Below are 25,095 nucleotides of genomic sequence, written 5' to 3'. Positions count from 1 at the left end.
ATTATAAACCAGTAAGCCTGGGTCGGTAGTGGGAAAGATTCCAGAATCTATTATCAAAGATTTTCTAGCAGAGCACTTAGAAACCAGGTGGCAAGATAGAACTGAGTCAGCATGGATTTATGAAGGAGAAATAATGCTTGACAAGTAGAACCCTTGAACTGCAGCCAAAGCACTAGTCCGGGGACGACACTGACTTCCCATCACAGTTGTCTCCAACACCCTCCACCATCCCAGAGACACTCACCTCAGTTGGACACTTTAGTGAAGAGGCTCCTGGGGCACTATCTCCGATGTGCATCGCACATGTGCTGCAGTACATCAGGTGGAGGCAAGAATCCCGAAGGGAGCAGGTGGATGGAAGGCAGCCCAACCCCAGGGACTAGCTGCTGTCCGGACGGGTTTGGGGCTTCTGGAAAGGGTGGTCCCCTCGATAGTGGAGATACAGTCACAGAGCCAGGGAGTGCATGAGGGGTTGTCAGCAACCATCCAGGGACTGCAGGTGCAGTTGGAAGAGTCCAACCTAATACAGGGGCAGGAGGCAGTGCCAACCATGCGTGACAACCAGACCAACACCGCATGGGTGGCATCCACGGTGGACACCTTGGGGGAGAATGTGTCGGCCATGGATTGGGATGTCCAAGGCCTGGGGCAATCTGTGCAGGCGGTGGGCGAGGCACAAGACAGGGCTGCCCTATCACAGGTATGTCATAATATACACACAAATATATGATGGTGCACAGACAGGCATTGATTGACACGCAGGATGACCAATGAACACACAGAACACAGCAGCCAATCATCAGACAGGACACGGCCACTATAAAGCCAGAGGGCACTAGTTTTCCTGCTCTCTTGGGATGCAGCCTCTGAGACAGTCAGAGCCCCTGAGCAACAACTACAATATACACCATGTGGTAGTAAGACAGACTGGTCAGGTTAGCCTCAGGTCTCCAGTCAACTCAGCATAGTGTCAACCCACAGTTAAAGCATGTATTATAGTTAAGAGTTCAATAAAATCGAGTTGCATTTCTTCAAGCGTTGGAAGCCTGTCTCTCTCACTGCTACAGTAAACGCAGTCCTCGCAGATCCAGTTTACCCAACACATCAAGGTATCCATGTACCAAGGCCAGCTGGACATTGCAGCAGCACTCCAGAGCATGGCACAGCCACAGCAGGTCACGGCTGAGGGTGTCAGCGGTATTGCTCGGGCGCTGGCTGACCTGTGCCCGGTGCAAAGGGAGGTCACTGGCTGATGTGGCGCAGACCCAGAAGGGGATGGCACAGTCACTGGCTGATGTAGCACAGTCCCAGAGGGAGGTTGTCCACTCCCTGTGCTCCATGGCTGTAAGCATTGAGACAATGGTTGAGGCAGGAGTGGGCATCCAGGACTGCCCGTGCCAGATGGCGGGGCAGCCTCATGGGTTAGCTCCGCTCGCACCCCTGTCTCAAAGAGTAGCCCGGGGGCTATTGGGCACCCTGAGGGAGGAGGACATGATGGGGCCCATGCTGCTGACTCCCACAGCAGGGGTGCCGGAACACCATAGCGCCTCAGACTCACCCCCCTCCTGTCCCTGGCGCAGCTGATGGGCAGCGAGCAGAACAGAGTGGCACCACACCACCTGGACACCCAAGCAACATCCGGGCCCATCCAGGTTCGCTTGCTCCAGAGGGGACGCAGGTCACAGGGCGGGAAGTGCAGCAGGCGGCCTCCACCTCTGATTTCCCACCTTGGGAACCACCTGTGGCACACTGGATAGCGATAGGGGCTAGCGCACAAACCGGTACATATATGTTCACCGTTTCAAAATAAACACCTGTTCACAATTTTTCAGCCTACCTCGGTGCTCTGTCAAGAGGATGTGAGGGATGGCCTGGCTGGGCTGGCTGCAGAAGAGACCCTGGGGGGCAGAGGGTGGGTGGGGTATATGGGCAGACATTCTGGGTGAGCTTGGGCCAGGGACCCTAGTACAGCCTCCACCCCATATCCCCTCATACCGTCTATACATCTGCCACCACAGGGATTTGATGGAACAGTGTGATGCTTGGCCAACATGTGTGCGGGGATCACGCAGGTGGATGGTGGAAACTGCTACCGTGGGCAGGAGTCTGACGTTGTCAAACGATGCGGTGCACCAGAGCTCGTCGCAGAGCGGGTCACCATCATTCTCCTTCCCATGGACCAGACCCGCTGTTGCTGCCAACCCAGTGCCCGCACCCCGTAGTGAGGCTGGTAAGAATCATGTAGGGGGTAGGTGAGATGTAGCAGGGAGGTTGGTCATGGGAGGGGTGGTCGCTCAGGGGAGAGGATGTGTGGGGTGGGTTGGGGGTCTGTGCTGCTGGTCAAGGCCCCCTAGTCAGAGAACCTGGAGGCAATTAGAGTGTCTCACGCACGCCAGCCCAGACGGATACATTGTGAGGCCTCCTGTGCCTACCCGGGCCCCATGTCCTGCCTATCCTCACCCTCTCGCCCATCCTGCTCGTTGGATGAGGCCTGACATTCATCCTCCTCCTCCAGTACATCACCCTTCTGCTGCATAATGTTGTGGAGAACGCAGCAGGCCACAATGATGGGGACAACCCTCCCAGCGCCATACTGGAGGGTCCTCCAGAGCTGTCCAGGCTCCTGAACCACATCTTCAGGATGCCGAAGCACCGCTCGATCACGCCCCTGGTCACTTTATTGGCGTCGTTGTAGTGGGTCTCCGTGATGGTTTGTGACCTCTGGATAAGCGTCATCAGCTATGACCGCAGCGGATAACTCCTGTCGCCCGAGAGCCAACACCTCACCTGGGGGTCCGCCTCGAAGATGTTAGGACCCGTTGAGTGTGCTAGGATGAAGGCGTCATGCACACTACCCGGGTATTGGCCGCAGACATGCATGGTCACACACCAGCTACACGTTCATCAAGTGGAACCCCTTTCATTTTGTGAAGATCAGCCTGTTGGGCTGGTGCTCGGAGGGCAACATGCATCCCGCTGATCATCCCTTGGACCTGGGGCACCTTGGCAATGATGGCAAAACCCGCTGCCCCGGCATCCTGGTAGGCTCGGTCCACATTGAACTTGATGTATTGCACCGAATGGACTTATAGGCCTCCATTACAGCACGGATGCAACTGTGCACCGAGATGTGTGAGATCCCGAGCAGTTCCCCACTCAGTGCCAGGAAGGCCAGCATGGCGTAAAGGTTCAACGCGACTGTCACCTTGACGGCCACCGGGAGCGGGCGACCATCACCAACCATCAGTTGTGACTCAAGACTTTTGTGCAAGATAACTTTTGTTTCACCAATGGTGAGATAACCTTCATTTGTCCTTACCCTACTTTCTGAAACCGCTTCCCCAATCCCGTCAACCTCTCCATTTCCTTTCTCTTGGAAAACCATCCCTAAACCCCAAGATAATTCCTCTTAATTCAGTCTTTAAGGGACCCACATTTACTTTCACTACTCTTTCCATTGTTACAAACTAAAGGGAACTCTTACAAGTTATTTTTATGCTTTTGCTGATTTACTCTTATTCTATTTACTCTTATTCTATTTTCTTAATCTTTGTGGTCACCCTATTGCTCACTGATCTGCTCAACAATATTATAAGCATTTTCTTTTAATATAGTACTATTCTTAACTTCTTTAGTTTGCTACTGTGGAATCTTTATTTCTCAATGGAATGCATACTTATTGAGAATAATGAAATATTTCTCTAGTTTCAAGTATATCACTCTTGAGCTCATCTGAAATTTTATCATGTTACAATCATTCTTCCTCAGATGATCTTTCACTATGAAATTAGGAATTAACAATTGCTTCTTGGCCTTTTGATTAAGATAAAGTGTAGTTTTGTATCAGTTTCATATCTGATACTTTCCCTGTCTGGGGACTGTGGTGAACCACTGTACACCTGTATTAGGGGATGTAAGGTAGGACCTGTATTACAGGTTCGCCGGTAGCCCCTGCCAGCTGGCTCCGCCTAGTAGGAGGAGTATAAATATGAGTGTCCTCCATTGATCTGCCATTTTGCCAGCTGCAGCAGGAGGCCATGCATCTGACTGCAATAAAGCCACTGTTGTACCCAACCTTAGTCTTTGTGCAATTTATCGTGCATCAGGGACCAAATATTAAATTGATTTTTGGGACAGGGAGATGGGACAGGGGCCTGCTCCTTCCATTCCAAAAATAATTATGAATTTTCTCTGTCTCATTACACAAGACACATTCTAAAATAACCTGTTGCTGAGTTGGGTCCATGATGGCGTGTTCTAGGAAGCAGTGTTGAATATAGGAAGCGGTGTTCTTGCATTTGTCCTGATGCCTGCAAGACAAAACTGTAAATCACACGATTCCAAAGTTAAAGTCAAAATCTCATGTCAATATCAATCCAATTGAACATTAACATATGTCAACTGACAACCCATCTCTCCTGTGGGCGGCACAGCAGCACAGTGGTTAGGACTGTTGCTCCAAAGTGCCAGGGTCCCAGGTTCAATTCCCGGCTTGGGTCACTGTCTATGCGGAGAATGCACGTTCTCACTATGTCTGCGTGGGTTTCCTCCGGGTGCTCCGGTTTCTTCCCACAAGTCCCGAAAGACGTGCTGTTAAGTGAATTGGACATTCTGAATTCCTCCTCAGTGTACCCAAACAGGCGCCGTAATATGGCGACTGAGGAATTTTCACAATAACTTCATTGCAGTGTTAATGTAAGCCTACTTGTGACAATAAAGATTATTATGATGACAATGGTGCAAATAAAACACGGAAGCCAGTGGATTGGAGCCAGATTCCTGATGCTTGCACATTTTTCTATGATTTACCCTCTCCCACCTACACACAACTGCATGTATATTTCCATCTTAAAATTCACCCCAAAACGTCCTTGTCATGGCTTGCCTTAGTTTTGCAGGCTATAAATTAGCATAAGTAAGAGCAGAATCAATTTATTGGTGCAGATAATTCTTCAGAGATTTTTTCCCCTTTATGAACTTGGATATACTTGTCGAGATAAATGTGCAGCTCTGTGGGAAGGTGTGAGAGATAAGAATGGGGTGTGGTTGGCTCAAGATTAAAATAAATTGTTGCCACACTCATCCAAGTTTTCTGCGAGAATAATCAGTCGAATAGAATCTTTTGATCTATAAATATGATTTTAAACTGAGTTATTGTACAAGCTGTTATATTCATTTTTCTTAAACAGTGATATCTTCAATTTCTAATATGAAATTGAAAACCTGAGACATTAGCCCCATAAAACAGAAAACAAAGCCTCTATAGATTTAAACAGATAGAGGTGAATTCTAACAACTGCGCTATCTAACTAAAATAAAGAACACACTAGTCCAAAGCAAGGCAGGATGAGACAAATATTTGCTGCTTCCCAGTCATCTGTGAAACATGACATTGCAACACTAATGCATATAAAATAGCAATTTGCATCAGTGAGAAAGTATCTAGCTTGCAGGGGAGATATATCATTGTTAACACGTCACTAGGTACAGATCTATATACACTCTGGCTAATGTTTATGGACTGAATCAAGATGGCTTAAAATTAAACAAATAAAAATAGCTCATTCTCAGCTTTGCCTCAATTTTCCAACTGTACTTTTATCGTTAAATTGTCATGCTAAGGCTAGATATAGATGGTTCCGTCTATTACAAGAGAAGAAAGAGAAGGATGTTACTCATTAATATGTAGATGACCTTGGGCTGCATGATGTATGGTGTGTAAGCATTTTCCTTTTCTTTTATTTCCTTCTTCTGTGGTGCATTCATATTCTAGAATGGGCTTTTGACTGCATTTAGTTTGCATCGCTTGTAAAATAACAGATAGTAGGATTGAAAATATCTCAGGATCAGATCACATTCTGATTCTCTATTACCACAGAAAGCAAGCTCTGAATATACTACACACTTCATTGACATTTAAAAACATGTTACAATGAAAAATTTCTTTCAACTGCCCCCTGGAAGGGTTCATATATAGTAGCCGCACCCATTCGTAAAAATCTGCAACTTAACCTACAGCTACAACTTCAACGCCGTCTACGAAAAGTTAAGAATGCAAGATATTTATTTTCTCTCACAAATAAGGGAAGAGGTTGTTTGAATTAAATATTCTTCCCTGAACAGGGTATTATTTTTCTGTAACTCTAACATAACCTTTGTTTTGTTGATATAACTTTGACACTGCTATAAACTATGAGCGCAAGTTATGGGGAAAATTTCTAAGTGCCACTTTGGGTGTGTTTAGCAGGGTGCTTTTGTCTGCTTTTTGGCTGAGATCCACACTGGTATTGACCCACACTTTGTCATTTTTGCGGCCTTGTGGAGATTCTCCCCAGTCTCGTCCACACTTAGAAATGTTTTCAGCAGTGGGGAGCTAAACTCGTTGGCTAGATCCGCTCCTCGCGGGGGGCGATGGACAGAGTGCTTTCGGGGGTGTGGGTCGGAGAGGGGAAGGTGTCTGACATTTATAAGGTAATGCAGGAGGTGGAGGAGTCGTCAGTGGAGGAGCTGAAGGCTAAATGGGAGGGGAACCTAGGGGAGCAGATAGAGGGTGGGACTTGGGCGGATGCCTTGGAGAGAGTCAACTCTTCCTCTTCATGTGCGAGGCTTAGTCTCATCCAATTTAAGGTGCTGCATCGGGCCCGTATGTCTGTGACTCGGATGAGTAGGTTCTTTGGGGGTGAGGACAGGTGCACCAGGTGTTCGGGGAGTCCAGCGAATCATGCCCATATGTTCTGGGCATGCCCGGCACTGGAAGAATTCTGGAAGGGGGTGGCGGGGACGGTGTCAAGGGTGGTTGGATCCAGGGTCAAACCAGGTTGGGGACTCGCGATTTTTGGAGTTGTGGCGGAGCCGGAAGTGCAGGAGGCAAAAGAGGCCGTTGTTCTGGCCTTTGCGTCCCTAGTAGCCCGGCGGAGGATCTTGATGCAGTGGAAAGATGCGAGGTCCCCAAGTGTGGAGACCTGGATCAGTGACATGGCGGGATTTATAAAATTGGAGAGGGTTAAATTTGCCCTGAGAGGATCAGTACAAGGGTTCTATAAATGGTGGCAGCCTTTTCTGGACTTTCTGGCTCAAAGATAGGTATCTTGGTCAATAGCAGCAGCAACCCGGGGGGTGGGGGGGGGGGGGGGGGGGGTGGGGGGGGGGGGGGGGGGTGGGGGGGGGGGGGGGGAAGGAGGGTGTTCTTTACTGTTTCTATTTTTTTCTATGGTTATTTAACTTAATATTGTGTTAATTTAAGTTGTTGTTAATATGTTTTGTTGTTCATTGAGGATGGGTGAATGTTTATGACTGTTATCATTATTGTTATTGTTGGTATTTTATTGCGGTTTGTTGTTGTTATATAAATACAAAATTTTTCAATAAAAATTTTTTTTTTTTTAAAGAGATCGAGCCGCCATTTTGATAGGGTGCCCTGATCTCTAAGTGAACTTGAGGGTCCCCCACTCACCCCACCCACAGGCAATGTAGCCCCCGCACACTGCACATTACCCTACACCCCAACAAGTGAGGACACCCCTTTACAGGCTCCCCACCCCAGTTTGGCCCCCACTTTTTCAAGCCCCCCTCACTCTTCACCCCGCCAACCTTTAGGAGGCCCTTCATACCAATTTGTCAACCCCCACCCTTCAAAGCCCACTCATTTTGCCCTTCATGGGCAATGCCCCACTCACGCCCTGGCCTTTGGCAGTGCAACCTCATCACCCAGGCATCTGGCAGTCCCATCCAGCCAGGGTGGCAGTGCTAAGATGTCAGCCTTGCAGTGCAAGGTGCCCAGGTGCCAGAGAGAGAGCCAGGATGCCACCCTGCCCTGTCCCTAACCACGCAGGGGTCTCCAATAGCCTGGGAGAACCCCTAGATGCCATTACACCTGGTCCACGTTTGTGTCAACCAGTGCTAAATGGCCCGATGGCGAGGTCTCTCAGGCATGGGTGGTAGTTCCCAGGCTCTGGGATAATCCAGAGCAGACATATTTAAACAAGCTTTCCAGCGCAGGTGAGATACAGATTGCAACACCTTATGATCTTGTTTAGATCACCTTTAGATCTCGCACGGCATTCCGAGCAATGCAAATCTCGAGAAAGAGAGGCCACCCGTGAAATTTAATAGCCCAGTTGCATCACGGAGTCGGGCGCAGCGAGGTCGCTTGATCGTGCCCTACATACCAGTTTGATCAATACTAAACAATATTTAATTATATTACATTTCTTAATCACGATTGGTGTAGTTGAAAAATAAATCCAAAAAATGTGTCAATACATAATGATGGAAGCTATAGCCAATGATAAATTCTCTAAAAACAAATTTCTGAAGGAACCTGCATAAGATAAAGATGCATGGCATTAAGGGTAAAGTAGTAGCATGGATAGAGGATTGTTTAATTAATAGAAAGCAAAGAGTGGGGATTAATGGGTGTTTCTCTGGTTGGCAATCAGTAGCTAGTGGTGTCCCTCAGGGATCAGTGTTGGGCCCACAATTGTTCACAATTTACATAGATGATTTGGAGTTGGGGACCAAGGGCAATGTGTCCAAGTTTGCAGATGACACCAAGATGAGTGGTAAAGCAAAAAGTGCAGAGGATACTGGAAGTCTGCAGATGGATTTGGATAGGTTAAGTGAATGGGCAAGGGTCTGGCAGATGGAATACAATGTTGACAAATGTGAGGTTATCCATTTTGGTAGGAATAACAACAAAAGGGATTATTATTTAAACGATAAAATATTAAAACATGCCGCTGTGCAGAGAGACCTGGGTGTGCTAGTGCATGAGTCACAAAAAGTTGGTTGTGCAACAGGTGATTAAGAAGGCAAATGGAATTTTGTCCTTCATTGCTAGAGGGATGGAGTTTAAGACTAGGAAGGTTATGCTATCATAGTTATCATAGAATTTACAGTGCAGAAGGAGGCCATTCAGCCCATCGAGTCTGCACCGGCTCTTGGAAAGAGCACCCTACCCAAGGTCAACAACTCCACCCTATCCCCATAACCCAGTAACCCCACCCAGCACTAAGGGCAATTTTGGGCACTAAGGGCAATTTAGCATGGCCAATCCACCTAACCTGCACATCTTTGGACTGTGGGAAGAAACCGGAGCACCCGGAGGAAACCCACGCACACACGGGGAGGATGTGCAGACTCCGCACAGACAGTGACCCAAGCCGAATCGAACCTGGGACCCTGGAGCTGTGAAGCGATTGTGCTATCCACAATGCTACCATGCTGCCCCCTAATGCTACTGTGCTGCAATTGTATAAGGTGTTAGTGAGGCCACACCTGGAGTATTGTATTCAGTTTTCGTCTCCTTACCTGAGAAAGGACGTACTGGCGCTGGAGGGTGTGCAGAGGAGATTCACTAGGTTTATCCCAGACCTGAAGGGGTTGGATTACAAGGAGAGGTTGAGTAGACTGGGACTGTACTCGTTGGAATTTCGAAGGATGACGTGGGATCTTATAGAAACATATAAAATTATGAAGGAAATAGATAGGATAGATGCGGGCAGGTTGTTTCCATTGGCAGATTAAAGCAGAATTAGGGAGCATAGCCTCAAAATAAGGGGAAGTAGATTTAGGACTGAGTTTAGGAGGAACTTCTTCACCCAAAGGGTTGTAAATCTATGGAATTCCTTGCCCAGTGAAGCAGTTGAGGCTCCTTCATTAAATGTTTTTAAGATAAAGATAGATTTTTTTTGAAGAATAAAGGGATTAAGGGTTATGGTGTTTGGGCTGGAAAGTGGAGCTGAGTCCACGAAATATCAGCTATGATCTCATTGAATGGTGGAGCAGGCTCGAGGGGCCAGATGGCCTACTCCTGCTCCTAGTTCTTATGTTCTTATGTTCATTGTTAACTGGGCACAATCATAAAATCCTGGTTAAACAGATTAGATAAAATAGTTGGTGTAGTCTGAACCGAAGATTGAAACTACTCAATTACGTAAGTGTGAGGGACTTAGACCTGATGCTCCATATTTTTATAATGTGTACATATAGATATGCTCATTATTAGTTCTAAAAGTTAAAAACTGAACACAAGACTTTTTAATTGGCCGAACCTTTGGGCAGGATTCTCTGGAGACTAAGTGCTGATGCTGGGACTGAATCGTGGGTGTTCTACGATCCCGATAGCAGTGCTGATCCTGGAGTAATTCAGGACATACAAATGGGCCAGAAATTGTGCCATATGGAACTAGTGCAATTCCAACTGACGCGGGTGTCAGATTCTCTGGGGTTGGGTTTGGCACTCGAGACCTTGACAAGCTGGAGCTGCATATAAGTCCTCCTTTCCCCACACGCATTCATTCCAACCATTAAGAAGGCACTAAGAAGATCAGTCCTGAGTGATGTGTTGGGCAGGCTGGGTCGATGTGGACTGCACTTGATGCAGTGTAGCGAGAGACAGACCTCCAACACTTGATAAGATGCAACATGATTTTATTTAACGTCTTAACTATTATACATGTTCAACTGTGGGTTGACACTATGCTGACTTGACTGGAGACCTGGTACTAGCCTAACCAAACTTACTAGCTACCACATGGTGTTTGCACTGGCTAGCTCATGAACTCTGACTGTCTCAGAGGCTTGGTCCCGAGAGGGCGGGAAACCTGGTGCCCTCTGGCTTTATAGTGGTAGTGTCCTGTCTGGTGATTGGCTGCTCTCTTCTGTGTGTTCACTGGTCATCCTGTGTGTCAATCACTGCCTGTCTGCACACCATCATATACCTGGATGTATATTATGACATCCCCCCTTTTTTTTGTGTTTATATAATAAATATTAAGGTGCGTGTAGATGTGAATATGTGCGTGACTATTTACAGAATGTGCTAAAATGAACTTATATACATAGGAAGGTGTCGCTAGTGCAGATATAGGGCAAATGAAATGGTAAATACGATATTTACAGAGGTCAAAGCGATGAGGTAACAAAATTGTGCAAAAGTTCAGTCTATAAGTTTAGTCTTTGTGGCGGGCGACGAATTCCGGTTGACCATCTCAAGGGTGGATCAGGGGCCGCCTGCACTTGGATAGGTGGGACTGCCGCCAATGCGGTGGTCGCAGGGGTTGGCAGGATCGCTGGTAGATCGGTAGCCTTGTGGTAGGGCACGTCCGGAGGAAGCATTGTGTATGGCGGGGCATCACGGTCAGGTGGCGGGCATGGAACACTGCGCAGCGCCCGTCTGTTGCATCATAGGAAGGAGTCATCAGCCATGCGGACGAGGAACGGGGCCACTTGCTTGACCACCACAGCTGTGGCTGACCAGCCAACCTCAGGCAAGTGTACACGAACATGAGCAGTTGGGACCAGCTCGGGGAGATCCATGGAATGAGCGTCGTATGCTAATTTCTGTTGGGCCCGAGCTGCTGCATCTTTTGTATGACCGTGAGGTGGTCAAGGTCTGGAACATGGATGGCTGGAACCATGGTTTGCAGAGTGCGATTCATGAGCATCTGCACTGGAGACATCCCAGTGGACAGCGGGGTTATCCTGTATGCCAGCAGCGCCAGGTTGAAGTCGGAGCCTGAGTCTGCAGCCTTGCATAATAATCTCTTGACAATATGGGCCCCTTTCTCGGCCTTCCCGTTTGACTGCGGGTAGTGGGGACTGCAGGTTACATGACGGAAGTTGCATAGCCATGCAAAATCAGACCATTCCTGGCTGTAAAAACAGGGACCGTTGTCACTCATCACCGTGAGCAGTATCCCATGCCTGGCAAATGTTTCCTTGCATACATTAATCACCCCCTTCGACGTGAGGTCAGACAGTTTAACCACTTCTGGGTAACTGGAGAAGTAGTCGACCAGGAGGACATAGTCACGCCCCTTGGCGTGGAAAAGGTCGACACCGATTTTGGACCACGGGGACGGTACTATCTCATGTTGCTGAAAGTCTCATTGCCTTGAGCGGGCTGAAATTTCTGACATGTAGGGCAGTTGAGGACTGTGTTGTCAACGTCCTGGCTGGTGCCCGGCCAATAAACTGCCTCCCGAGCTCTGCGTCGACATTTCTCGACCCCCAGGTGACCCTCAAGGAGTTGGCCGAGCACCATAGCTTGCATGCTCTGCGGAATCACGATCCTATCGAGCTTTATGAGGATGCCATCCACCACCGTCAGGTCGTCCTTGACGTTGTAAAACTGTGGACACTGTCCCTTCTGCCAGCCATTCATAAGGTGCTGCATCACTCGCTGTAGCAGAGGATCCTTGGCCGTTCACGAATTTGGATGACCCCCTCATCAGAGGCCGGAAGGTTGGAGGCACATAATTTCACCTGCGCGTCGATTTGGCAGACAAAGTCAGTTTGTTCACATGGTGTGGTGATAGACCTGGAAAGGGCATCTGCAACAATGAGTTCTTTGCCTGGCGTGTCGACAAGTTCAAAGTCACAGCGGCGTAGCTTGAGAAGGATTTGTTGTAACTGAGGCGTCATGTCATTTAAATCCTTCTGGATTATGTGGACTAATGGCCTGTGGTCCGTCTCAACCGTGAATTTTGGGAGGCCATACACGTAGTCGTGAAACTTGTCGATTCCCGTTAGGAAGCCCAGGCATTCCTTCTCAATCTTTTTTTATCATAAATTTAGAGTACCCAATTATTTTTTCCAATTAAGGGGCAATTTAGCGTGGCCACTCCACCGACCCTGCACAGCTTTGGGTTGTGGGGGTGAAACCCCACGCAGACACGGGGAGAATGTGCAAACTCCACACGGACAGTGATCCAGGGTCGGGATTCGAACCCGGGTCCTCAGCGCCGTAGGCAGCAATGCTGTGCCACCATGCTGCCCAATTCCTTCTCAAACTGAGTGTACCGTTGCTCAGTGGCCGTCATGGCTCTGGAGGCATACGCAACTTGAGGTCTAAGGTTTAGTTTTTCTCCTGATATCCAATGCTATTGAAATTGTGCACTTGCTTCCTCATTGAAGGAATGATTCCCTCTGGAATGAATCCAACCAACTGAGCATTGTTCTGTGTTCACTGCAGTTTTGACCATGACATTGATCTTATAATAACGATTCTCAGTAAACTGTTACATTTCAGTATTAGTCAAATTTTAGAAATGCCATGACTATTCTGAAATAAAAGTGCACAACTCCATGGAAATTATAACAATCACCTGACTTATGTTTCCATTTTAATCAATTCTGTGAATTTCAAAATAACCATAATACGGAGAGAATTGGAACTTTCGCGCTGTCATTTGAGACTTGGGGGACAAATACCTAGCCCCGTCCCCCAACTAAAAGTCAGTTGGCACCTCACCAAAATGAAATCTGGCTGCCCCCCCAATGATAATACACTGGGGATGGTTTAATTAGTGCAGAGTGGACTTCTGCAACTCAGGGTCAGGAGGACCCCACCCTAGCCAGGTTGGCCGACATTAGTCCCAGCAGCACCAGAGGACAGGAATGGCCATTGCTGGGACTACAACATGTCCTCTTGAAGAAGTTAAGATGCCTCCTGGACTTCAAATAAGCACACAGATTTTGGATAGGCGTGGCTAAAAGACCTCAGCGAATGGGGCGAGGAGGATCAGAGGATGGTGAATCTGTGGAACTCTTTGCCGCAGAAGGCTGTGGAGGTCAATTCACTGAGTGTCTTTAAGACAGAGATAGATAGGCTCATGATCAATAAGGGGATCAGGGGTTATGGGGAGAAGGCAGGAGAATGGGGATGAGAAAATATCAGCCATCTTTGAATGGCGGAGCAGACTCAATGGGCCGAGTGGCCTAATTCTGCTCCTATGTCTTATGGTCTTATGATCAGGAATCCACATTGCGACTGTGTCACATGGACGGTGCAATCTTCCAATGTAGATGTCCTAATTGGGCCAATGGCAACCTTGGCACCTAATCAGCGGCTCCAAACATTACCAGGAGCTGTCTGTTGAGCACGAGAGTCAAAGCGAGGCTGTAGCTACGATGAAGGCCGTCACTCTGTTGGAGCAGAAAGAAGGCAATACATGGGAGGGCCAGCAGCTTCATCGCACGTAAAAATGGTCAAGCAGTCAACTGGAATGTGCTAATCCAGAACAAAAACCCCTAGTGGCAAACATCTTATCCTTAAAAAAAAATCACTTCATTGTTCCTCGCATCGTACCCTCAGCTGTGCACTAATGTGTTCCAGGCTTTTCAGCTTTGGCAATTTGCAATTTGAAAACCTTCTTCTGTGCCTCCCCAGTTCATTAACTTAGCTTAACAAGCTATTTGTTGGAGTCAAGCTGATTCTTGACCCCCGCACCCCCACCCTCACCCTGAAAATTCCAGCACATCCTGAATTTCTTGGACACTGACATGTCATCCAGGAGTGCTATTTTCAAAGCGTGCCCACTTCTGTTCTTGCCCCCACAGGTGATTGAAAACACTAACAATGGCATTTTTTAAGCAACACTTATTTTTCCCAATATCTTACTCTACACGATAGAGAGCATAATTTCAGAATTTATTCTGCCAGTTCAATTATACCAAATGGTTTTCAGCTGACTTGTGTCTTATGGTGGCACAATGTTTATTAATAAACCCAAAAAGGATAAATGACATGCCACTTATATGATCAAGAAGAGAAAAATGAGTTTCTGAATTTTATTGGAACTGTTTAAGTATACCATCAATGTCAACAGATGTAAAACGTCTACATTCCCAAGGTTTTCCACATTACTTATATATAACTTGATGATAACAGAACATAAATACTGCAATGTAACTTGTTTATAATGCATGCAGAATTTTACTGCACTTATTAAATATAAATTGCTTTTCCTAACAGCCCTTTGTATTGAGGTCTATTGGGATATTATTGTTCTCAATAAAGCAAGGCAAATTGAAATGGTTTCTGTTGGGACTTGACCACATACAAGAAAATACATTTAATCTGACGTGGTTACTTTAATGATGCCTCATGTAATTGTACATGAAACATTAATAATGTATCTGTCCCCATTAAAACTCTGACTTCTATTCGACAATACATTTGTTTGTGATGTTCAACATGGAAATCATTCCTGCAAAACCTTGACCCAGACAAGTTGATTTTTTTTTTGCACAACTTAGTTCATAACCCTAACTAAAAAGTTTCTGAGCATTGTTTCTGTGCATTTCTGCCCAGCACATGTCAGGGTTGTCAAAGGAGCAGAATTTCCTGGGACAGTCCAAACCAAAATCCAGCACATGCAGATAGGTGAGTGTTTCAATTAAGAGCCAGAACTCTGGTATTGTGAATTCAAATCAGCAGGACGAAGGTTACACCGGAATTAATTGATTACAAAATTAGACAGGGCCTGTAATTGCAATGCGTAATTAACCCATACTTTTTGCTCCTGATGTGTGCTGATTGCATGATGAGTGTGGGTGGGCAGTGCTACATTCACTACTGACTGGCTGTATACATCAACAGGGGCCGATGTTTGTGCCACACCTACAGCACTTAAAGCCAACTTGCACTACTTGATGTTAGCCTGCCTTACTTAAACGGGAGACACATTCTGGCTGGAGTAAATGTTGGAATAGGTTGGAGAAGGGTTTGTGAGCAAGAAGATCACTAGGTTATGGTGCAATACAGCAGAAAGCCAGCTCTGAGCTTCTCTAATACTATGCTGCATGCCTTAGTGGAGGAGCTGGACAGGAGGGGAGGGGGCTTTTCTCCACAGGGGCCATGAGGTCCTCCAGGCAAACTATGTAAAGGTAGTGATACTGGTAGCCATAGTGGTCAATGCCAGGAGTCTAGTCCTGAGGTCTTGGATGCAGTCGTGTCTGAAGTTCAATGGTCACACATGAATACTAATGGCCAGACAATGTATCTTCAAATGCAATATCCCACCAACTGCGCCCTACCTCCAAACATTGTTCAACACCACCAACTCTGGCCCTTACCATCAACCATCTCTATCAGTCATAACTCATGCAAAATTCATATTTTTCAACCCAACTTTGCATTTGTTTAGGTAGTGGTCAAGGAGGAAGAATTGGAAGAGAAGGAATATAGTGGTGGGGATGAAACACATTCACTCCCACCTGCTCAGATAGTGACACTGTGCAGACTTTAGAGATGGGTCCCCACATGGTGAAGCATTGGGTAACACAGGTGCCAGTTCACTAGTGGCCAGTGACATACATGCTTCCTGTTGCAGATGACGGTGTACATAAAGGCTGGTTGATGTGTACAATAAAATGCTGTTTATCTGCAACATAGTTACAGCGAGTGTTATGTTATGGCATCCTAAACTAGTCAATTCATGCCCCACTTGATCCAGAGTCGCAACACAATTGAATTAACCAATAATTATTAGAAAAAACTCAAAGTCTTTGGCCCTTGGCAGCCCAATAATTAGTTACCAGGTTTGTAAATTTAAATTCAATTATCTTTTATTTATCATAAGAATTAAATATGCAGCTGGTTAAAATACAACTGGTTAACTAGTCTCTAAATCCTAATCACCCACTTTAAACTTGTCCTGCCCGCTACACACACATATATACACACATACACACACACACACAAGACAGATAAACAAAGAGGGGAAGGGTGAAAATAATAAGTCAAAGGAAAAAGAGTCTTTATTTCAGACGGTTTTCTTTAAGCAGACCTGCATTCAAAGTAAGTTTTCAGATCCAGGTTTCTGTTTGCAGCCAGTAATGGTTTTCACTGTAACCTCTTTCAGGTCTCTGCAGTTTCAGAATTACAGCACTCACAGCCTTTCTGGAGAGAGAGGGGGTCCTTCCCTTGAGTGTTCTGGATTCAAACTGCGCTCCTTGGGTCTCTGAAAATCCTTCCCGTTGAGTAGGACCCAATCACCACCTGTTACAGGGCAAAATATGACCTTTTGGTCAATTCGTTGGCTACCAGCCAATCAATCAAACCGAGTCCTACTCCATCTCTCAGGTGTCGAGAAGTCTGGGTCTTGCTCCAAAGTTAGCAGCATCATATATTATGTTTCAACCTTTTGAATTCCTCCTTTTCTCTGCTGCTTGACCTAAAGATAAATTTAGCATCCATGGATCAAAAATGATAACAGCCAAAATAAAGAAAAGGAAAATAAGGGAATCAACAGGAAGAATCTTACAATATTGGTAACACATTGGGTTCACAAGCCATCAAAGATAACACAGAGGAATGGTTTTAACATTATATTTCATAGTGATTAGTTATGAAGAAAATGACAGCGGGATATTGTGATATTGCATGAGGTGGGGAGACAATTTAGGTATGGTTCAGAGTCACAACGTACACAACCGAAAGACCAAGTTAAATCAGTAAACAATTAATTGATTAACACACGTGAAGACACGTAACAAAGTTCATAGTCATATAAACAGAAAAAGGGCTCAATTACCGATTCTGTAGTCAGATTCCAAAGCGGGTTCGTTGTCCAGTACTGGCCATAATCCACAAAGCACACAGCAAGTAATTCACACAGGTATCCAACATCCTCCACGCTTCCACCATAAGGCTTTCATCCTTTACTATTGATCTACTTATATAGTCTATCTAAGGGTTTACAGCTGAACCTCATCTTCAAGGTTGACATGGACTCACTTCTGGGTTGAAGGTTGCCAGTTCGTTGCCGGCAATTGCCGGCAGCCATCTTCTGTAAGGCCTAGCCATATAGGACGAAGATATTAGTGAGGGATGGATGTGATCTAGAAAGCGGAGGAGCAGTAATCGGAAATACCGGGCGGGATTCTCCAACCCCCGCAGGGTTGGAGAATCCCCGGGGGCTTATTCTGCAGCGCCGTTTTTTGGGCGGGGGCGGGATTCCCGCCACGCCAGTCCGGGGTCGTTGGCAGCGGCACCCTCGGTGATTCTCCAGGCCTCAATGGGCCGAGCGCCGGTCCATTTTTGGCCAGTCCCGCCAGCGTGGGTTACGTATGGTCCCACACGGCTGGACTTGGCATTTAAGTCGGCGTGGGCAGTCCTCGGGGGGGGGGGGGGGGGGGGGACACGCGGGAGGGTCCAACCCCTGGGGGAGCCCGCGATCAGGGCCCACTGATCTGCGGGAAGGCCTGCTCCGTGGGGGCACTCCTTCCTTCCGCGCCGGCCCCTGTAGGGCTCCGCCATGGCCGGCGCGAAGAAGAGAACCCCCCACGCACGCGGCAAAATATGACGGCTGGCCTGCGCATGTGCGGAATCACGCCACGGTTCCGCGCATGCGTGAGATCACCATGGCCGTTCCACGCATGTGCAAACTTGCGCAGTCTCTTTGGCGCAGTTCCTTGAGGCTTCACTGAGATGATGCTGTTGTTAAAATCCCAAGCTTCTTTGTTGGCAGGTTGCTTGGGGAATCACAGCTGGTGTTCGCAGCTCATTAGGCTTCTTTAAATAAGGCACAAGACCCAAAATTGTCTGTATCTTGGGCCTCTACTCGTTCAAGCGCAATGATTGCTCAGCAACTAATGTCAACCATTTTCTCTAAATCATGTACATTTAATCATTCAGTTAAACTTCTCTTAATCCACGAATGATATATGCTCACAAAGCTTTGACCTACACAAGGGTACGTGGCAGTGGTGCCCGCTGTTGCCGCTGCTGTTTGCCCTGGACATAGAGCCATTGGCGATGGCTCTCAGGGGGTCGGCAGAGTGGCAGGGGATTTTGAGGAGACAGAGGGAGCATCGGGTGTTGCTCTATGCGGATGACCTCTTGCTGTATGTTTCGGATCCGTTGGAGAGTATGGGAAGGATTATGGGCCTGTTGGGGAGGTTTGGAGGGTTCTCGGTACAAACTGAATGTGGGGAAAAGCGAGGTATTCCCGGTGAATGAGCTGACACAGCGGGCTAATTTATGGGGGATGCCATTTACGGTAGCGAGGTATAGGTTTAGGTATTTGGTGATTCAAGTAGCGAGGGAATGGACGGGGCTCCACAAGTGGAACTTAACGAAGCTGGTGGAGGAGGCAAGGGCTGAACTTAAGAGGTAGGTTTGAGGGTGGGGTAGGTGGTGGTGGTGGAGTGGGCGACACATATGGCAAACCACAACTCAGCGGAATCTCACTTCCTCGGCTCATGCTAACCTCCACCTGGTGACAACCCTTTCTTCTGGCTCGCCGATCATTCCCAGGGCCTGCTCCTCTGCCATGGTGAGGGACAGTAGATCCAACAGTCCTCCTCCAGTCTTCACCCACTCTCGGCGGTTATGGCCGGCCTTTTCCTGAGGCCAGGAAACAGAAAATGACAATGTTAGACTGCTCGACGCAGCCTAGGGGATAGGTAGCTGGTGGCTTCAGTGGCCAGGCCATCCGGCCATGGTGGCCGGTATGAGTGCCGGCATGTGGTGCAGGTTGGGGTTCGACGGCCTTCCGGGTGGAGGGGGGTGTGGTTTACAGGTGTGGGGGATGGGGATACGTGCCGGGGCACAGTGCTGCCTACTCACCCTGGCCGCGCTGAGGAGGTCATGAAGTTTTTTCCTGCACTGCTGGCTGGTCCGGAAGATGTTGCCCACAGCGCTGACCACCTCTGCCACCTGTTCCAGACACGGCGAAGGCAGTGACTGGCACCCTCCTTCCTAGGCCGAGGTAGAGGGTGACGCGCCTCTCCTCCACGGCGTCTAGCAGGGTCTCGAGTTGGCATCCGTGAAACGATGTGCCGCTCTCCTCCCTGCCATCTTATTGGCCGGAATGGTGTATGTGGGTAGTGAAGTGTGTATATGCGGCTGCAGTTTGTCAGCCTCCTGAGTGGCGATCGCGAACCCAGCGAATCCTGCAATGTTTCTCATTGGAATTGATTGTGTTCCACGTGGTGCTGATGCTAGCCCTTCTACAGTCGTTAAATCGGTCTAGGTGCGGCGCCAGTTTTGCTGTCGTAGTAGTCCACAAATCTGCCCTGGCATCAAGTCTCAGGAACGGAGAATCCCGCCACCCATTTTGGAGCATTAGGAGAGTGTGCAGTTCCTAAACAAGGATGGGGCTGGTGTGCTGTGCTTCTTAATTCCATAGATTTTAAATGTATTAATATAAAACTATTATTTAGCTTAGTATATTCAGTATATTAACTCAAAAGTACAATAAATTTTAACTTTTGCTTGTATGTTGACGGAGGCCAGAGACAGTTGGGGGAGAATTTTGTGCTCCTGTATCCTATTTGCTTCTAAAAATCAAGCTGTTAACTTGCTGATGTGGGCTTATGAAACGAAAGGGAAAATGCTGGAAAATCTCAGCAAGTCTGGCAGCATCTGTAGGGAGAGAAAAGAGCTAACGTTTCGAGTCCGATGACTCTTTGTCAAAGCTAACAGACAGAGAGAGTCGGAAATATTTATACTGTAGAGTGAGAATCATCTTTCCTCTCCCTACAGATGCTGCCAGACCTGCTGAGATTTTCCAGCATTTTCCCTTTCGTTTCAGATTCCAGCATCCGCAGTAATTTGCTTTTATGATGTGGGCTTATATTTTTTATTAAGCGTTCACACAATGTGGGCCTCACTGACAAGGCCAGGGTTTTTTGCAACTCGCTATTTGAGGAAGAGGTGATGGACCTACATGCAGCTGAGTGACTTACTAGGCCACTTCAAAAGGCAGTTAAGAATTAAGCTTATTGGTGGCGACTTGAGCTCCATACGGGCTAGACTGGGTAAGGAAAAGTTTCCTTCCCTAAAGGGCATTCATGAAATGGTTGTTTTTTTAAATGAGAATTCGTTGGCTTCATGCTCAGTGTTACACAATCAGCTTTTTATTTCTGAACTTCACATCTGGACCCCAGGCGACGTCCCCCAATTTGTTCTGATTCCGAATGAGGTAACCCCAAGTTGTTATCCTTCCAGCTGTGGGGGTGGGGAGGGGGGGGGGGGGTGAATCGGCAACCCCATCTTTGTTCAACCTCTTTGATTGGTCGCAAAAAGGTTAATTTAAAAAGAGTCCATTCCATTGTGGATATTGTTTCCCAGCCCAAATGTATTTATGTTTTAAAAGGAGCCAATTTAACCAGACTTCCTTGAGTTAAAGAAAAAAGGAGTTTATTAGCAACTAAAACGATAGAAAAAAATAATAAAACGCAACATGCATACCGACAGATTAAAAATGAGAATTGAGTCCGATATACAAGTTTAAAAAAAGATACACAAATCAGTCTTTGGCTTATCCGTGAGTAGATGGTGAAACATTGTGGCCATTATCTTGGGTGATTCGGCCCAATAAGTCTGCACCATCCCTTAGATGAAGCACCCTACTTAAGCCCACAACTCCACCCCATCCCCGTAACCCCAGCTCACTTTTTTTGGACACTAAGGGCAATTTAGCATGGCCAATCCACCTAACCTCCACATCTTTGGACTGTGGGAGGAAACACATGCAGACACGGGGAAAACGTGCAGACTCCGCACAGACAGTGACCCAAATGGGAATCGAACCAGGGACCCTGGAGCTGTGAAGAACAGTTCTACCCACTGTGCTACCCTGCTGCCATGTGTTCCTGGAAGGGGAAAAACGCTAACATTCTCGAATATAACTCACAGGAGATGGTTTGTGCTGAGAGGGCAATGAGCCTCCATTCACCTCCACAGGACATTCCAGTTCAGTTTGCATTATATCTGTTCCATTGAAATGTCTCTGTCTGACAATGATTCGTTAGAACCCCAAGACGTTTTTATCACTACCCACCAGGCTATTGCCAATTTCTGCTCCCACCCACCAAACATAGTGGTAGTATTGTGAAGAGTCCCTTGTGAATGTATAGGAGAGAGATGCAAATCAAACTGCAAGCAGTTTTTTTGTTTTTTGTCTTGAGGATCTTAAGGCTTATAAACAGCTACAAAGAATGTCCATCCTGTTGCAGGTTCTGATGAAAAAATGCCTGTTCCTCATATCCGGTGCCTCATTTGATTCTTGATATTTCCATCCAGGAATTTTTACAGGCCCTTCAAAATAAGGCACCCCGTCTGATTTTGCAATCCCAAATCCGGGAGCTGTTTTATGGGAATATGTTTCACGCTGGCAGCTTGCCTAACCAATGTAAATGTGGTCTGGCAATAAAAATAGCACAGACCCCATGCTGGCTTCTTCATGTGGGTGCATTGCACAGGCTACCCACCATCTGCCCATTATGCACTCCGCACCAACATCACTTCTGAGAAGGACAAAGATTTATCTTTAAAGTCAACAAGCTATTTAATGTCTGAAACTCTGGGTAAGGGGTACATTAGTTCCCTTTTACCTCAGTTCTAATCTTACCTTGACTTTATGATACCTTCTCTGTACTTAGTTGGTCTGCCCCAGTTTGACGTCACTAATTCAGAGCAGACGCTACGATACCTTGAAGGAAATATGTGTCTATCTTGAAAAACGTTAGCTGCTTAACTCATGTTGAATCACTTTACATTTCCTGTCTGATAGCTTACACTCGGCACCACAAGAAAAACTGTCAGGTTTTTCTTCTGAACACCAAGCCTGATAGTGTAACTTTCAGGACTGAGGAGTGTAACTTGACCCTGATAGCATAATCCTATGAGCCAAAAGGAGGTCACACTAGAGATCTGGAGCTTTTAAGATTAGGTTGAGTGTTTAGGTCATGGTTACTGTTGAACTATGCAGCAGTGTTTGATTGAGTGATAGTCTGCTTATCTACAGCGATAGCAGGACTTTGGACCTTTTCCAGACTCTCACTACAGTCTATTGGAAACATAAGCTCTGGATAACATTGCGTTTAAACATTTAATGCCATGGTCAGGATAAATGCACAGGAAGTCCCATCAAATATAATAGATGTTCTACCAGTATATGAGAAAAGGAATAGTGTGTTTTTAGCAATGTATTTATCAGAAACACTGGTGTGAAAATTGGATAAGACGGCAACAGGCATGGGGCTTTTGATGTGTCAGTAACCCCCATCCACGAAAGATGCGATATTCTTTCCTGTAACCTGTTTTCTTGATGTGCATAGTCAAAGAGTACAGGTTACAAGTGTGAGAGACAATTGCTGAGTCTTTGTAGCTAGGTTTCTGTGGTGATCAGCGCGACAACATCAGCGTGCAGGAGTTCTCTGATCAGAGACGTGCTATATTTTTGTCTTCAGTTTCCACAGTCAAAGTCCTGCCATCTCATTCCACTTTCTTCTTACCATTATCCTCAAGGCTAATGTCTATTTGGAAGGTGGGAGGCAACAATTGAGTTGACTGGACAATTGTGAAGTGAAATAAAGTTCATGATTCATTTACAATCCCTAGTGCATTGTGACAGTGATATTTTTATAAACACCCGTGAATGCTTTTTGAACAAATAAAAAGTATTTCTTTTCCTTTTCCTATGACTTCTATGTCGTGTTACACTTGTGGTTTCAGCAGACACAGACTGATCGTTCCGCTCCTCTAACAACTGAGATGCCTGTGGCGAATATTACCTCGGTTTTATCTGGATGCGGGGGGGGGGGGGGGGGGGGGGGGGGGGGGGGAAGGGAAGAGATGAGAACATAGGCATTTTGAGCAGAATTCCCACTTTCTTGTGCCATTCTCCAACACATGGTCCACCCGTATACTGCTAGCCAAGCAATGCAAAATCACATACTTAGTAATTGGAATGCACTTACCTCTCTTTGACATGGTGATTATCACAATTTGTCCTGGGCACAACCAAGATCTCCGCATTGGCACCAGCTGGATCAACAGATGTGATTATCGGAACAGGGGGTGGGATTCTATGACCCTGCGCCGGGTCAGAGAATCGCCGGGGGGGGGGGGGCGAATCATGCGACGCCGCTCCAACGTTGCTCCGAAGATTCTCCGGTGACCAGAGAATCGGTGCCAATGGCGCTGGCACGGTCGTTGCGGCGCCGGTCGCAGGCCGCTCAATGCGGCCCTCCCAGGCGATTCTCCAGGCTCGACGGGCCGAATGCCCGTCGAGTTCGGCCGAGTCCAGCTGGCATTGTTTGCGTGTGGTCCTACCTGGCGGGACCTCAGCAATCTGGCTGCAGCGGCCGTCCTGGTATGGGGGAGGGGGGACCCGACTCTGGGGGTGGCCTGGCCTGCGATCGGGGCCTACCGATCGGCGGGCAGGCTAATCCCGGGGAGGGGGCCTATGTTCCTCCATGCCGGGCCGTTGTAGGGCTCCGCCATGTTGCCCGGGGCCAGTACGGAGAAGGCAACCCATGTGCGGACCCGCGCCGGCCATGCTGGCACCCGTATCAGCAGCTGGAGCTGCGTGAAGCGCTCCAGTGCCATGCTGGCCCCCTCTGTGGTGCAGGATTGCTGCTCCTAGGGGCCAGATTACATCATCGTAAAATGCTCCACCGTTTCCGACGGCGTCAACACTTAGCCCCATTATCGGAGAATCCCGCCCAGGATTTGCAACAAATGCAGCCACCACATTGCTGACTCTGATACTGATCACCCCCTGGTGTACACCAGGGTTAGGATGCAACCCTTGAAGCTTTCTCATTCTAAGCAGAAATGCCGTCCTCATATCATCTTCAACTATACTGCGCATCCAGCACAAATTTGCACGATCTTCGACTCGGTTGAATAGACGTCTCCAGCATTCTCACACAGAGTGCAGAGTGAAATGGAACACTACTTTGGGACATCAACTACAGTACCGCCTTCTCAAATAATGGGATGCAATAGCAGAAAAATACTGATGGTTCGAGGCTAACATCAGTGTGATGGTATCTATCATTGAAGTCAAGCAGTCCACTCTAATTAATGACAAGAGGGATCCAGGTGCGAAGACTCTGAATGAGCTAAGAGCCACTCGAAGTAAAGTCAACAGACTGCAAGGTGGTGCGTTTACGACCAGTGATTACAACTTTGCCAAAATAACCATGTATATTGGGGTCAAAAAAGCAACAGATCCATCAGGAAAGAAAACAGTTCCATTGAGATGAAAAGGCAGGGGAGGTCATCATTGACTGCAGTGAACAGTCAGAGGAAATGGGTGTAATATTTCCTTGTGTTTTTCTCTTATAGGGAGAGTGGTCACCGAAGAAACTTTGGATACCATTGTGCCTATCTGTCATGGAAAAGCAGGATATTCAACCCACAGTGAAGGTGATTAGTGGGGTCGTCAGGTCAAGTCAGGGAGGTAGTTGGGTGGCTGGGGGTTAATTAGGTCTGGTCAGGAAGATCATCGGGTGATTGGGGTGTAGTTCAGTAAGCTTTGCACAGGTGAAGGAGACACAGCCTGAGTGAGT

At 47.2% G+C, this 25,095-nt stretch overlaps 1 pseudogene; it reads left to right on the top strand.

The window, feature by feature from the left end:
- The first annotated feature begins 3,800 nt into the window (after positions 1-3,800).
- LOC119966728 lies at positions 3,801-3,893 on the top strand (annotated as a pseudogene).
- The last annotated feature ends 21,202 nt before the right edge of the window (positions 3,894-25,095 follow it).

This window comes from Scyliorhinus canicula, chromosome 5 (genome assembly GCF_902713615.1).
Source record: "Scyliorhinus canicula chromosome 5, sScyCan1.1, whole genome shotgun sequence".
Taxonomy (NCBI): Eukaryota; Metazoa; Chordata; class Chondrichthyes; order Carcharhiniformes; family Scyliorhinidae; genus Scyliorhinus; species Scyliorhinus canicula.
The sequence above is the reverse complement of the archived record's forward strand: the minus strand, read 5'-3'. Positions and strand labels throughout refer to the sequence as shown.